Raw genomic sequence first — 8,681 nt, 5'->3', positions numbered from 1 at the left:
TACTAATGTCATAAGGAGAAAACAGCTGGCCTTCACGGAAATATGCTCAGCTTTCCAACAGCAAATAGGCACCGGCAAATGAAAAGCATTTTTTGCACAACACGGTTGCTAAAAACTTTCAAGAGGATTCCTTGATTTTTTTCCACTGGTACAAGTGTACAAGGAAAAATAAAGTGAGTATTCCTCTCTGCACACGTACATGAATTACATTCAAGCATGTTATAAATTCACATAAAATCCACAGTATTAATCTTATTACCAATGTATATTGATCACTGATTAAAATAAGTTTAGTGTGTTCAGAACTTCATAACCATCTAAAACTATTATCTAATAGAAAACCTTTGCAAGCAAAAAATCTGACAAAATAGACTTTTTTGAGAAGTCTTAGTTTCCCTGAACTCTTTGGCAACAGTTTCACACCACCACAGTTTGTTTTCTAAAGAAAATCCTGCAGTTCTCTTTAACCTTTCCTTGACATGATGACCAGATTCTGGTCAACCAATTCACCACATCTACCTTCTTTAAATATCAATCAATACAATTTTTATCATTTATGCAGACTTCCCATTATATCCACATAACAAAGTCTCAAATTACTCAAAAATTCTTGCTAAGATACCTGACTGTGAATTGCCCTTGATAGTTCTGGCCTATGAAGGACTCTCACAAATGAAGAGCAGAAATTTCCTGAAAGTCTTTTATAACAGCCAAATTTACCCTGTTTAGTAGTCAGCTACCGTTATTTCTCCCTTGAAAAAGACTTCAGTGGATGAGATCTTTAGCAATTAGGGTCCAAAGCACAAGTCTTAAGAGGAATAGCTGAGGGAACTGGGATTATTCAGTCTGAAGAAGAGGAGGTTCAGAGGAAATCCCATCACTTTCTACAACTGCCCAAAAGGAGGTTGTAGCAAGGTGGGAGTTGGCCAATACTCCCAGTAAACTAATGACACAACAAGGGGTATTGACCTTAAACTGTACCAGGAGTGGTTCAGGTTGGGTATAAGAAAAAATTTCTTCTCAGAAAAAGTGACAAGGCATTGGAACAGGCTGCCCAGGGAGGTGGTGGTGACCACATCTCTGGAGGTGTTCAAGGAAAGGATAGATGTGGTAATGAGGGACATAGTCTAGATTATCTTGGCCATCTATCCAACCTTAGTGATTCTGTGACTCTATAGTCTGACAATATAGCATAAAACAAAGTATTGGTAGAAAATGTGTTCTCATTTGCAGATGAATGCATTCGATGTAGCTACAAGAATGTCCTGTTGTCCTTTTACTACAGTACTGCGGTACAAGTACAGAAGCAACTGTGATTTTCAGAGAGAAAGCAACAAGCACAACCAAGAGACTATCTTCCAACATCAGCTCTGGAGGCATAATAACTCCAGACTAAAATCTGGAATTCATAAAAAGCATTAGCTACCAAATATGTGACCACAGTAATTGCCAACACCAACTGTTTGACCACAGGATCCAGTTTACTTTAGCCACAGCCGTTCCCAATTTAAAGCCAGAAACATTAATGTAATAGATCTAAAATAGCCAAATATATCACATGGAATGTCCCAGCAGTGAAAGGACTCCTTCACTGGGCAACGCGCTGGCTGCCAGTGCAGCCCTGAGAAATGACAGCACAAGCTGTCTCCCTCAGCTGAGTTCCAGCCAGCTGGCAGGAACTGCTCCTGCTTTCTGCCTCCCTCTCTTCAGAGTGCCTTTAGCTTTTTAGGAAACAATTCTCAGTGCCTTCTCTTCACCCACACAGTAAGGAAAAATTAAATGAAATGTACCAGAAGAAGTAGAAAAGGACTACTATTATGGAACAGGTTGTAACAGGCTGCCCCAATCCTGGGAGGGGCCCGGGGCAGCCTGATCTGGTGGGGGGGCAATCAGCCCAGAGAGAGTTGGAACTGGCTGAGCTTTAAGGTTCCTTACAATCTAAACCATTTGTGATTCTGTGGTCATGAGATGGCATTTCTAAACATTTTTTGCAAAAGAGGCTGAGAAATCTGCCTTCACAGGAATAATCAGACATCTGATGTAAAAGTCCAATTCATCTTAAGTATGGATTGGAGTAACGAGACAAACCTATTTCCTTTAAAATTCCATACAGCAGCATACTTGGGTGAATTACTTCATTGTTTGTGAACATGTCTTCTAATAACAAGGACAAGAAGTAGGCAGCCATGCGAGCCCAGACACTGCTGAGCATGTCACCCACTCACACAGCACACTTCCTTCTCTGGTGGCCTCTTCTCAGCACAAACTGCAGACGCAGCACAAGGCCACACAGCACGCACCATGGAGTTAATTGTGCGAAAGACACAGATACACAGCATCACCTGAGGACGATAGCTATGAAGGAGGGAGCTCTAGCGCTGGGCTAGTCTGGGTGCAGAACAGGAAGATCCACAGTCCTCAGATGTGTCTGGCTATTGAAGAGGCACCAGCTAAAGCCAACAGGACACTTTATCACATGGGGATTATAACCCAAGCCAAGGAAAGGCCAGAAGGCTGTCAGAACAGTTCCAGACTCTGTACTCCACAGCCTTCAGTCTTCCTCATGGGGCACTACATTCCCAATCATCAGCAGCACACATCTGAAAAAGCATAAAAAAGATGGTAAGCACAATCAGTACAGTCCAGTCTCAGTCCCAGGTTAAAGTGAATTAATTTTAGTATGTACATTTTTAAATTTTGGTACAGAAAAAAAAAACGATATATATATATTTTTTTTAAACAGTAAAACAAGTTCTCCTGCACAGCAGCTGTAGATAAATCACTGCAACAGAGAGTGCCAAAGTGGTGAGACAAGCTTTAACTATTGGAGTTCAATACCTACAAATAACGACAACCTTGTCTCGATCACCTAATGGTGATGGCAGTTTCATTTCCCCAAAATATCTATCTGCCCATGTAGTTTAAGCATGTCTGTAAGAATATCTACAAAAGCAACACTCACTAACTCCCAGCACATTCATAGGAAACACTTAAAATTCTGCTCTTTTCTAGCTATGTGGTGAATTAGATGTTTTCACATTCCTAACTTGACTGGCAAAACAAAGTTCTTTTTAAGATGTTTTAGCTCAATTAGCTCAATTTAGCTTAATATGTATTATAAAATATCTAAAAAGTACCATTGGGATGCAAGATAACACATTAAAATCTTTACTGGCTGCCACCACTAAAATGAGTGAACAAACACTTCTGGTTTTTGTTTTCATCTGAATGCAATCCTGTTGAACACTAAAAAGATAGAAACACTTTTACAGTCTTTTCTGTGTTGGCTGCGTGGATGAGATACACTGATTCTTTAGGTCCTTACCAGTTGTGAGTAGTTTATTCACATAATGTACCTTTTCCTTTTTCTCTTTAGTGGTTGATTGTCACCTGGGAATAATGACAGTCTCACGTGAGACAGTCAGAAGATGCCTGACAGGAAATGTATGCTGAAGCATTTGAGATATGGCAGATTTATAAGGCAGTCAACTATGGAACAGTAATAGGAATGTGAGAAAAAATGTGATCCATGGGTAGAAAAAAGAAGTAAAAAATGTACATTTTTTAGCAGAGTAAAATAAGAAAGCATTAATGCAGAACAGTGGGCTACCAGTACACAGTACCAGTACAGGCAGTCACAAACATTCAGCAGTTGACCGGGATCAAAACATCCTAGGAGACACCAGAAATAACTCTTGACAAAGCACTGGTAATTTGGTTTCCAGAAGAGCGATGGGTGTCTGTCTTTACATATCTATTAAAAATCTGAAATAATTATAAGAAAATCCGACAGAAAAAAAGACCAGATAAGGTAAAAAAAAACACTTTTTCATAATCAGAAGTACAGAAAAATGCATTATGAACAACTGAGAAAATGCTCAGCACATGGAAAAAAAGATGCAAAAATCTGTAGAGAAGTTTCACTATTTTGCTATAAAGTTGTAAAGGGACAGCAAACATGAAGGGAGTTCACAAACATGGAGATACCCATCCTCATCTCAAAACAATTGTTTAGAGAAACAGAACATCCTGAAGTGAAATTAATTAAGTGTAATTAAAGTACAAGTCAGAAAACAATACAATCCTTTTGTTCTTTTTGTACTGAAAAGTAGTGTAGAAGCTAACATGACACTATCAAAAATGCTCTCCAATAAAAATCAAAAACAGTAATAATGAATAGGTGGAAAGTCAAGCTGTCCATTAACAAACTGTACGTGTATTAGAACACAAGAAATTGAAAAGATGTAAAATACAGCCATCTCAAAGAGAAGTAGCAACTGCTGTTCTGAAATGCAACATAGCTCTCATCAGCAGGACAAGTTTTTGCAAGTACTGGGGTTATCCTTGGAAGGACATTGTGAAGCTTATTTTGTGTTCCTATTGGTATCAGAATGACTCTGATGAAGGAAAAGTTTAATAAAAAAAAAGAAAACAAGATTAGCCACATTATTCTGATTCTGAGTAGAGGTCTTAGCAAAACAGATATATTGTCAGGTAACTGTCACAGAAGAGCAAGTACTCTGATTCTAAAAAGACAGAAGAGAATTAAATGAAAATATACAAGAATTTATATTTTGTAACATAGAAGGATTTTAAAGATAAGGTTAATGCAGAATGATTTTTATAATATGTGTGAATCTGCAGGATCCTATGAGAGAAAAAAAAAATCAAGCCTTGCTCTTGTGTCCTTAGGAGAACCTCTTGCCTGAACCTCCACTTGGATTCTATACAACTTCCACAATGCTTCACTGGGAAATAGAACAGTTGCAAAGTTGCAGATTTCTACACAGAGCATATTTATGATCTGAGAGAAAATAATGAGAAGGTATAACTTAAGGCCATATCAACACTTGGAGTTGCTATTTCTTCCAACATCACCATCCTTTGAGTTTCTCCTCTTCTTCTTCCTTACCACTGCAGAACTTCTCCCTTACAGTTAGTAACACGTTTGCATGACAGAGAAAAATATCCCCATCACCACGATGATTCCAAAGTGAGAAACAAATGGAAAAGCAGCATAGGGATATGAGCTGCCAATAGCAAACATAAAGGGATTGCTCGTATACCTGCTCCAGATGACCAAGTAAAAGGTACAAAGATTTTTTGAAGCAGTAAACTGCACAGGGACACTTTTTGCTGATCCAGATCCCAATCTAGAAAAAGTATCACATTCCCACAGTTTGGAGAAAGGGTCAGGTGCTGGTAGATGTACTAGCACTAGTTAAACAGTCACATTTTCTACACCACAAATAAAGGCATCATAGTTTGTCTTGAAATTCTGCTCTTTGTTAAATTCTTGCAGCCAGAGCTGAGTATGTTTTCACTTATACAAGAAAAAAATATATAGATCAGCTGCTACAACAGCAGAGTTGGAAGAGGTGAAATTCTCTACTACCTCTGAAACTTTGCAGTTGTTCTAACCAACAAAGGTTAATAAAAGCAAAATGTTTTAAATATAAAAGCTTTAGATTTATTGCCTCCATAGTGTGTTCCAGCTAACTTTATCATTCAGTCACGTAAGTATAAAATAATGACTTGCAGTTGCACCTTCTCAAACAATGAGGCAAAGGATTATGGCAAGGAGCACAAGCAACTTTTGCTGAGAACAGAGACTCTACCTAATAGGCTAAGGACAAACAAAACCTTTTAAATAGAGTCATCCAGACAAAAACTCTCAGCCTTTAAAACAATATGACAGTATAATAGCTTTTCCTCTCACAGTGTTCCTATAAAAAAAAAACTTCATTACTCAATAATAATTAATCCCATGGTTCCCCCTGATGGAAGTGCCAAAATTGCTTGAACTTTTCCTATCCAAATTAATTGCAGATCAAGCAGCACTGAAGTCTAGTTGTCCAAGATTTATTTACTGTTGAAACATACTGTAAGCGTTGTTTAATTCTCCCACTTTCTGAATAGCTGGCTATGGAGATGGAAATACTCATCATGTTTATCTGTTCTTGGATCCGTGTTATTAGTCCTTGTAAATGCAAACCAGCATTATCACATTCTAAACACCTAAGCAAACTATCAGCATTGGAAAACAAAAATGTTAGTCTGGTGTGGAAAAACGTTGAAAATAAAAAGGGCATGAGTCTTTCCCCCCCCCCCCGCTATTCACATTTAACAAAGGGTTCTATGGAAAATATATTTTGAAATATCAATTGGAAAAAAAAAAAGTTGCTGAGTTGACATTTGGTTTCTAAACAGCTGGAGAGAAACACATTCACCTGTGAGTCGTCAAGAAAAAATAAAGAGCATATGTGTTTCAGTTATTTTTATGTTCAACAGAGTTCAAGGAGAGGTGGGCTTACAAAGAGTGTATCTAAATAACAAAAGCAAGGAAGAGCAGTGGGTTTTGGGAAGAAAATTTATCTTTTCTCAAGAGAAAGAAAACACCCACGACTGCATATTACACGTACTCAGCCTAGGAGTCGGATTCTGCAAAGTGTTAAGTGTACTGGCTTGGTTCCAACAAACCACTTAATCACGTACTTAACTTTAACTGCATCCACAGTCCTGTAGGACGTGAATTAGACTGACCTGAAGAAGACTACTTTAGAATGCTTGAAGTCACATGCTTGTAACTCCTACTGGATTGAAGGAAATAGGCAGCCTCTAAAACCTCCTGTTATTTGAAAGGTAAAGGCAAAAATTCTTACAGTTACAGCTGAGGGAAATTTCATTTGAAAATGGTGTGTATCTGAAGTCAGTTTTCATGAAAGTTTTGCATTACTCACTGAGAAAAAAAAATTCCAAAATATTGGTCCTCCCTGTCCTGCTACTAAGCACAGGAAGAATAGCAGCTCACACTCTTTCAAACTTTTCTCTTTCTCTATTCACCAATTTCATTTGGATTTCTTTTTTTTCATTCTAAAATTCAGGGAGTTTTATTGTAGGATTTTGAGGAATTATAAAGCAGCAAGAAGAAAAAGCGATGGGACGAGACCTTGTTAGGTTTATGGTAGGAAAAAAGGGAAGAATGAGGAAGGCATAAAAACGTCCACACGTTATAAGTCTGAAATTAAAATATTTGTAGCCTCAATAAATTAAATTAAATATTTTTGTTTAATGTGCAAGTGTGAGGTTGCATTTTCTGATTTCTGAAGCTGTCTTTACAATCAGAATTGGCACTAATTTAAAATAGATCAGTCCTCTGAAACACCAGAGGTCCAGAATAAACACTAGTAGCACAAGAATTGCAAATGCAAGCACAACAGAGGAGCCAAGTCTATCTGAATGAGCCTAGAGAGTTCTGCTTCCTGCTAAGCAGTGCCCATTTCTCCTATAACCGTGCTCCACTTTCTTGCAAGACAGCTGGCACTGAACCACCGCCTAAGAGTCAGTGTTCTGGCCTTTAACTGCCATTGCTACAACTTAATGAAGGTGCCTGCATAACCTGATCCCATCATGTGTTGTTGGTGCACAAATCCCACTATCCAATACTCCAGCCAAAGAACCCTCTAACATGTTCTCCACCTAAAACAAGAGGTCTATACTGGGTCCATGGCAGAATTTTAAACTATTTATTATAAACAATTCTGAATCTAACAAAAAAAAAAATATAGAGAGCGCGCGAATAGAATTGGAGGTCAATAGTTTAAGGGCTTACCTATAAAATGTGGAACAGAATAAAAACATCTTATCAGTCCAGACTATTTGTCAGTTCCCACTTTCAGGTATTTCTCTTCCTCATCTGAGATGCATGCTACTAACTGTTTAAATACGGTGACATGCTGTTATACTGTTGACTGCATCCCTGAGAAGTCTGTGTGCCTGTTCCCTCACCAGAAGTACAACAAATAAAATGTCAGCATGACCCAAAAAGTAAGTGGGCTCGCAGAACACAGTCTAATTCTTAAATTACTATGAAAAGAGGAAAAAAGTTACAGTGCTTTTGAAGTAATGTCTTTTTAGATGGAAAAGTCTAGAAGAAGCATAGTTCATACATCATAGTTCAGATGGGGAATTAACTAGCAACTACTTTTAGCAATGCAGATTCAGCCCCTCCAGGAATCCCAGCATCAGCCCCACATAATGACTGCTTTTGACATGGAAGATATGGGAGGCTTTTCCCAAAACATCAAGCTGTTCCCTCCCTAACTCCTTCCAGTATTTCTGTTAGTGTCGATACTAGTTTGAAAATTTAATAAGCCTCTGCCTTTATGTGTGGTAAAAGCAAACCTTGATTCTATTTCCTGCTTACAAAAAAAAAAAATCACTCTGAAGAATGATACATGATAGTGAATGATAGTGGATAGTCATATCTAATGAGAAAAACTTGAGAAAGCAAGGTAGTGAATGCAAACAAATGTGATTAAAGAAAGCTAGTCCAACCCCCAAACCCAACCTCCCCTTATCCACTAAACCATGTCCCCTCTGTGGCTCTTGAACACCTCCAGGGAGAGTGACTGCAGCAACTCCCTGGCCAGTTTGTTCCAATGTATCACCACTCTTTCTGAGAAGAAATGTTTTCTAACATAAAACCTGAACCTCCCTTGGTCAACTTGAGGCCATTATCTCACATACTATCACTGTTACCAGGGAGAAGAGGTAGATCCCCACCTCACCATAACCTCCTTTCAGGCACCTGTAGAAAGCAATAACATCTCCCTGAACATCCTTTTATCCTCTTCTCCAGACTGAACAATTCCCTTCAGCTTTACACTATTTAAGATGGA

At 38.3% G+C, this 8,681-nt stretch overlaps 1 long non-coding RNA gene across 3 annotated transcripts in view; it reads right to left on the bottom strand.

The window, feature by feature from the left end:
* Nucleotides 1–8,681, bottom strand: part of LOC109367287 — a 55,593-nt gene that overhangs the window by 36,549 nt on the left and 10,363 nt on the right. For all 3 annotated transcript variants that reach the window (XR_004159582.1, XR_002114284.2, XR_002114286.2), the window contains exon 2: nucleotides 2,343–2,600. This is a non-coding gene — a long non-coding RNA (uncharacterized LOC109367287). The remainder of the gene's footprint in view (nucleotides 1–2,342; nucleotides 2,601–8,681) is intronic.

The sequence above is a fragment of the Meleagris gallopavo genome, chromosome 4 (assembly GCF_000146605.3).
Source record: "Meleagris gallopavo isolate NT-WF06-2002-E0010 breed Aviagen turkey brand Nicholas breeding stock chromosome 4, Turkey_5.1, whole genome shotgun sequence".
NCBI lineage: Eukaryota > Metazoa > Chordata > Aves > Galliformes > Phasianidae > Meleagris > Meleagris gallopavo.
The sequence above is the reverse complement of the archived record's forward strand: the minus strand, read 5'-3'. Positions and strand labels throughout refer to the sequence as shown.